This window comes from Adiantum capillus-veneris, chromosome 16, assembly GCF_014529385.1.
Source record: "Adiantum capillus-veneris isolate H3 chromosome 16, ASM1452938v2, whole genome shotgun sequence".
In the NCBI taxonomy this organism is placed as follows: domain Eukaryota; kingdom Viridiplantae; phylum Streptophyta; class Polypodiopsida; order Polypodiales; family Pteridaceae; genus Adiantum; species Adiantum capillus-veneris.
The window spans coordinates 141,451,348-141,458,709 of NC_140946.1; positions in this window are offsets into that span (position 1 = coordinate 141,451,348).

Consider the following 7,362-nt stretch of genomic DNA (forward strand, 5'->3'; position numbering starts at 1 on the left):
TTCACATCAGGTGCATGCATTTTCCATGCCTGACAACAACACAGATGTGTTCAAGATGTTTGCTGCTGAGGACAGATTGGATGGGGACAATTACCCTATGTGGGCTTATATGATGCAACATGTTCTTGTGTCAAAGGGCGTCTGGAATATTGTGCAAGGCATTGATGTACATCGTGGTTCTAAGGATGTCGGCGATGTTGAGGATGTGGTAGGTCTTGCTACAAGGATTGCTGCTATTAGAGTTGTTTTGCCTATGACAGGACAAGCTCATTGGGATGTAAAGGATGCGCAGGCTCATGCATTGATTGCGTTGTTTGTGAAGCACACCATTACTCCTCACACGTTCAGTGAAATCTGCAAAATAGGCTTGCGATATTCTGGCTGGTCTTTATGCAAGCCTCAATGAGGCAAAAATTACATTGCTGCGTAAGAGTTGGAGTCGAAGATTATGCAAGAGAAAGATGATATGGACACTTTCCTTGCTGGTGTCGAGGATATCAATGAGCAACTTATTTCTGCAGGTGAAGTCGTTTCAGACAGTCCCTTGTGCAGACTGTTCTTGATGCCTTACCAGACTTTTTAGTACTTGGAGACTTATGGCCCAAGGAAATCCTGATGTTGTCAAGTTTGATGCATTGTGCACATTGCTGTTGCAAGAGTCACTTTCCAAAAAATATAGGACTACAGTGTGTAGTTGAACAGGCTTTTATTGCTTCTCAAAGAAAGGGTGATAACAGCAATGCAACCACTTCTTATGGTTTGTCTGCAAGTGGAAAATCACTTGTTCCTAATGCTTCTGCTAGCAGCAATTAGTCTGGAAATTCTAGTGATAAGGGCAAAAAGAAGATGCATTGATATTATTGTAAAGCTAATGATCACTTGATCAAGTAGTGTCCTAAGTTGAAGGCCAAAGAGGCTAAGAAGAAAGAGGGTGGTTCCACTGCAAGTGCTGGTTCCAATACAAATACAGCCATTGTTGAGTCTTCTGTGAAATGAGACTGTGATGCTGATGTTGATGCAGAATGCGATTTTAGTGCCGAGTTCACTTACAATCCTGTTGCCCATGATGCATGCATGTCAGTTGCTGCAGATTCACATGTGTGGTATTTCAACAGTGGTGCTACAAAGCACATTACCTCACATCATGAATTGTTCACCTCTCTCGAGTCTGTCCCTCATGGAAATTTAGTCACGTGCCAACAATGCCTCTTATCCGGTTCAGGGAGTTGGAAAGATTGTGCTTACTACTAAAAAATGGCAGTCCTTTCACACTTGTTGATGCACTTTATGTACCTAGGATCAAGAAGAATCTTTTGTATGTATCTGCACTTGCTAGACTTGGACTTGTAGTCAAATTTGTGGATGATAGATGTACAGTTCATGATCTCAGTTTTGGTGATGAAATTGTTGCATTTGGCCTTTTGTGCAGTTGGATGTATAAGCTCACTTTGTATGACAAGTATGGACAAAATTTTGCATATGTAGTTGCAGATTCAAGGGCTATTTCAGATGCAAAACTTTCGCATGCACGTTTTGGTCATCTGAATTTTGCCAGTTTGCTATGTTTGCAAAATCTAATATGGTTGCTTCTTTGCCGCCTCTTGAAGCACCTGTCAAACATGTTTGTGAAGGCTGTATTCTGGGTAAAATGCAACGTTCTAAGTTTCCAAAGGATGGTTCAGTTAGGGCCACATGCAAGTTGCAGCTTGTGGATAGTGATGTTTGTGGACCCATGCAAACTCCATCCTTGGGAAATTACCTGTACTTCATGACTTTCATTGATGATTACTCCAGGCATGCATGGGTATTTCCGCTTAAAACGAAGTTTGAAGTTTTTATGTGCTTCAAACAATTTCTCACTATGGCTGAAAATGTCTTGAAATGTACTATGGGCACCCTCTGTTCCGATTTAGGGGGGGAAGTATCTGTCTCATGAATTTAATGAATTTCTGGCTAGTCGTGGGATAAAACACCAATGTACAGTGCCTTATACGCCTCAACAAAATGGTGTTGCTGAGAGAAAAAAAGGTCGCTTATAGAAATGGCATGATGTATGGTCAAAAGTCAAGCTTTGCCGCATTCTTTTTGGCTTGAGGCCATCATGTGTGCCACTTATGTACTGAACACGTGTCCTACAAAAGATTTGTAGTCTATAACTCGATATGAAGCATGGCATGATAGAAAGCCTTCTATTGAGCATATGCGTGTTTTTGGCTGTTTGGCATATGCTTTGGTGCCACAAACACAACGCATAAAATTGGATGATAAGGCTATCAAATGTATTTTTGTTGGTTATAATGCTGAAAGCAAAGGTTACAGGTTGCATCATTCGCAAACAAAGCGTATTCTGGTTTCACGGTGTGAGTGGGATGGAAACACACACAATGCATCTATAATCACCGGACACATACTCTTGGGATGATACACACACACACACACACACACACACACACACACACACACACACACACACACACACACACACACACACACACACACACACACACACACACACACACTATGAGGAACCACTCGGCTTACAAAACCCACCTGGCCGAGACACGGAACACACCGATGGAGTGAGAGGAGAGAGACTATCCATTTGCCCACTCAACATAGACACACACACACACACCCAAAAACATCATCTCAAAAGAGAAAGGGTTTTTATGTTTAGATACAATTGATCTTGGGCAAACACCAATAAGGCAAATAGCTCACACAATATGGATGAAATATGCCAGATACAATCACAAATTTGAAGAGAGGCTTCGCTCACAGGAGAAACTTACACAGCCAAGACATCAAGAAAAAGTGAGGAATTTGGCAAAATGGGCAGTGTCATTGCATTCGGAGCGACCAAAACCCTAGTTTACAATATCAAAGCGCTCAAAACCGACCTCGGATGAGCAGTTTATGGCCAAAACAGGCTCCAAAAGTAGCAAAAACTCAGTTGCGGTTGTTCCTCCTCTTCTCTCCATGTTTTGATGGTATTTTTCTCAAGTTTTTCAGTGTCCACACTTCACTTTATCCCTTGGGAACCTTTGGCCTTTTAGTTGACCTCAAATAGACCCCGAACATGACAAAAACTGGCCACACAGTGCATCTTTGTCACCCTTCTACATCCATCCGTACACCTGGCACTCAACTTTTTCCAATAATGCATCCCGCAACCACGTGAAGTGGCCCCCAAATAAATTTCTCATGATGACCTTTCGCATAATCATCACAAGAAAACACGTTGTGTCCTCGCTTACCCATGTGCAAGTATTGACCCCATTCCACCTCCTGACGCCACTAGTGGCCTCATATAATGACTGACCTTCCCCTTTTGCAATAGCATGGCTCTAATGGCATCATCCCCTATTGATGGATTTATATAAAACACTTTCTCCCAATCAGGAGCCTGCATGCCTAACAGCCCCCCTAACACCTCTTTCACATCTTGAAACACTTCTTTGCACTTGTCATCCCATTGAAATGGATCATTCTTTTCCACTTGTTGTAATGGATAAAGGAGATGTGAAGACAATGGAATAAACTATGCCATGTACTTCAATTTGTGTATAAAGGTTGTCAATTGCTTTGTACTTGTAGGTGATGACAGAAGAATAATAGACCACCTTGTCTGAATCAGCCTCAATGCCATTTTCTGACACGTATGGCCAAATAACTTCACCCTTGGCTGTGCTAGATGACATTTCTTTGGATTTAGTTGTCCTCCACATTCATCATATCGAGCCAATATCATCTGCCGCTTCTCATGGTGTTCAACCCTACTGCGGTGTAGACACAGAAGTCATCCATAAAAGCTTTAACACAACTACCAGTGAATGGTTTCAATACCCAATTTTCTCTCTCTTGATAGAAAGATGGTCCATTTGATAACCCAAATGGAAATACCGTGTAGCAATAACAGCCCCATGGCGTAATAAAAGTTGTCTTTGTTCGGTCTTTAAGAGAAATCTTCAATTGAAAGTAGCCTGAAAAACCATCACACACATTGTACCTCTCATAACCTGCCACTGAATCCAAGATCTGATCAATGAATGGAAGAGGGTTCTTCTTAGTGGCTGCATTTAAGGGCTTAAAATCTACACAAATCCTCCACTTTCCATCCTTCTTTGGACTGACTACTACTGGACTCACCCATTCTGTGGTTTCCACTGGGACTATGAACCCTGCCCTCAATAACTTGTCCACCGCAAGGCTCCATTTGCTCTTGACCCATCCGTCTTAGCCTTTTCCTCACTGGCTTAGCACCTTCCTTCATATCTATATGCATCTCTTCTCCTTTGAACCCTCTAATCTCTTCATATGAAGTAATGAACAAATTAGGAAAACTAGCTAGCATGTGCAAATATATCTCCTTCTCCATAGCTGAGAGGTCTCCACTGATCATTTGTGTCATCAATTCCTGCTTCTTTGACAATTCAACCTTGGTTTGCATCAGCCCTTCAATCACTTCATAAGGCCCTTCACTTTCATCTTCAATCTCATTTGAAAATGCAACTAAACCAGACTCCTGGATTTCTTTGTCCATCAAAAGAAATGCAACATCAACATCCTCATCACTGCTAGTAGTACTATCACTGTCCTCATCAGTCACTATGGAATCCATTGGGTTAACCATCCTCTTCCACTGTCGCTTTAGCTTAGGCACCATCTCTATAAGCTACCCAAAAGTAACATTTGCTTTCCTGCTTCTCTATCTGGCATAACATCTAAGACGTAACATCTATGTCGGATCATCCATCTGATTGCTAATGCAGGCAACCTCCATCTTTTTCAAAAATTCTGCCACATCTTCATCACTTCTTCCATGATACTCCGGATAAGATAAATCCATGGCCATCCAAGTTTTGATGCTTTGAGAACCCCTTCTAACACAGGTGCAAGAACCCAAACCTTTTTACTGACCCAATCCCCAGAACTTCAATGAAGCTCATCTTTAGATAAGGACAAACACATGCACAACAAATGAGTTTTCATAGTTAATCATCGGAATTACAACAAGCAAAGGACATTCTAGTATCTCTCTTAATCTTCTTGGCCCGAACATAAAGACTATGCGCTGTTGGAAAAAAATCTTCCTGGACACATGAACATTTATCTGGATTCTTTGTGTTAAATAAAAAGGAGTGACTTGAGGTCGGTTTTGATCATCCATTAAAGCCAACCATGCAACTCCCAAGAAGGCACACCTGACTTATCCTCTGATTTTGCCAGAATTTCAGCAACATAACAGCATAAATGGATCAAAAGACCAAAAAACCATCCATCACAACTTTGAAAAATTTTGGCAGGGTTTCTCCATAAGTAGAGCACTGAGAACCCAAAATATAAACTGTACATGTATGCATAACCTGCCAACAATAGAACCTGAGCATCAAGTAGGAATCACTAGTACATAGCCTATGGTGAGGTCATGAAAAGGGTACTTCAGCCACCTGTATCAAGAAAAGGATCTCACATTTGAGAACCCCCCAGCTCAATAAAACCTCACGCTATCGACACCCTCACGAAAGCTTATGCAAATCTCGTATAGTCAAGTCTTAGAAATGAATATCTTCCAGACCAAGTCTTAAAAATGGCTAGGACTACCAAATAAAACCAAGTATGGCTCCACAAAGGCGTACAATGGCAGTATCCACAAGTAACATACAATACCAGACAATGGACTCAAACATGCGCCAACTGATGCATACCCACGTCAACTGAAAGTGACTCCCACTTGCGAGTGTATCACTCTACTCCAGCTACCTATACCTGTGTGAATCACCCGTACCTATACATGTCCCTATAACCTGTAACCTGTAATCTGCAATCTACAATCTGTACTCCCAAAGCTGAAGGTACTCGAAGAAGATTTTCAGTGGGGGCACCAAAAGAATGTGAGCGGGATGGAAACACACACAACACCTCTATAATCACCCGATACACACTCTTGGGATGATACACACACACACACACACACTATGGGGAACCACTTGGCTTACACAACCCAACTGGCCGAGATAGGGAACACATCGATGGAGTGAGAGGAGAGAGACTATCCATTTTCCCACTCAACGCGCACGCACACACACACACACAACCAAAAAAATCATCTCAAAAGAGGAATATTTTTTATGCTTAGATACAATTGAGCTTGGGACAACACCAATGGGGAAAATAGCTCACACAATATGGATGAAATATGCCAGATATAATCACAAATTTGAATAGAGGCTTCACTCTCACATGAGAAACTTACACAACCAAGATAGCAAGAAAACCTGAGGAATTTGGAAAAATAGACAGCACCATTGCGTTCGAAGCAGCCAAAAACCCCAATCTACCATATCAAAGCGCTCAAATCCGACCTTGGATGAACAGTTTATGGCCAAAACAGGCTCCAAAAATAGCAAAAACTAAGTTGCGACTGTTCCTACTCTTCTCTCCACATTTTTCTGGTCTTTTTCTCAGGTTTTTCAATGTCCACACTTTACTTTATCCCTTGGGAACCTTTGGCATTTTAGTTGACCTCAAACAGACCCCGAACATGCCAAAAACTAGCGACGCGGAGTGCATTTTTGTCACCCTTCTACATCCATCCACACACTTGGCACTCAGATTTTTCCAATAATGCATCCCGCAACCACGTGAAGTGGACCCCAAATAGTGTTCTCATGATGACCTTTTTGCATAATCATCACAAGAAAACATCCACTTTGTGTCCTCGCTTACACACGTGCAAGTATTGACCCCATTCCACCTCCTGACGCCACTAGATGCCATCTGATGCACCTTCTTATCTCATGTCTTCGGTCTGCGGATAGCTTCCTCGAGAAGTTTTACGTGCTACCAACTCCTCATTATTATAGGAAAAACATGCTGGTACTGGTGATAATGAAAATCAATGTACTATGTACACGCTGTCCTATCTGTACACATATGGGCCCCACGTAACCACTTGGCTCTGGAAAATGGGCAATTCTTTATTTAATGCACCATGCATGGGTATGTACATATGTGCAATCACTTCTTCCAAAAAACTCCTAACAATGGGATGTAGTGTTTGTGGAAGATTCTATTCAGCCCTTGCTGTCATGTATTAGAGATAGTACTGTAAGCTCACAGGACATTTATGACACTTTGTTTCCTCTTTTCAGTGGTGGAAGTTTGAAAGTAAATTACAATGAGGTAAATGTACATCCTATAGGGGTTTCTGAAAATGTTACAGCCTTCAGCCTATTACTGATGCAGATGTGCATTATGTACTTGATGAGGAAAGGGCTGAAAATGAGTAGGCTAGAGGCATGCCAAAATGGCTGGTGTATACATTGCGTGATAGTAAATTGGATGCACCTTTATCTAGTC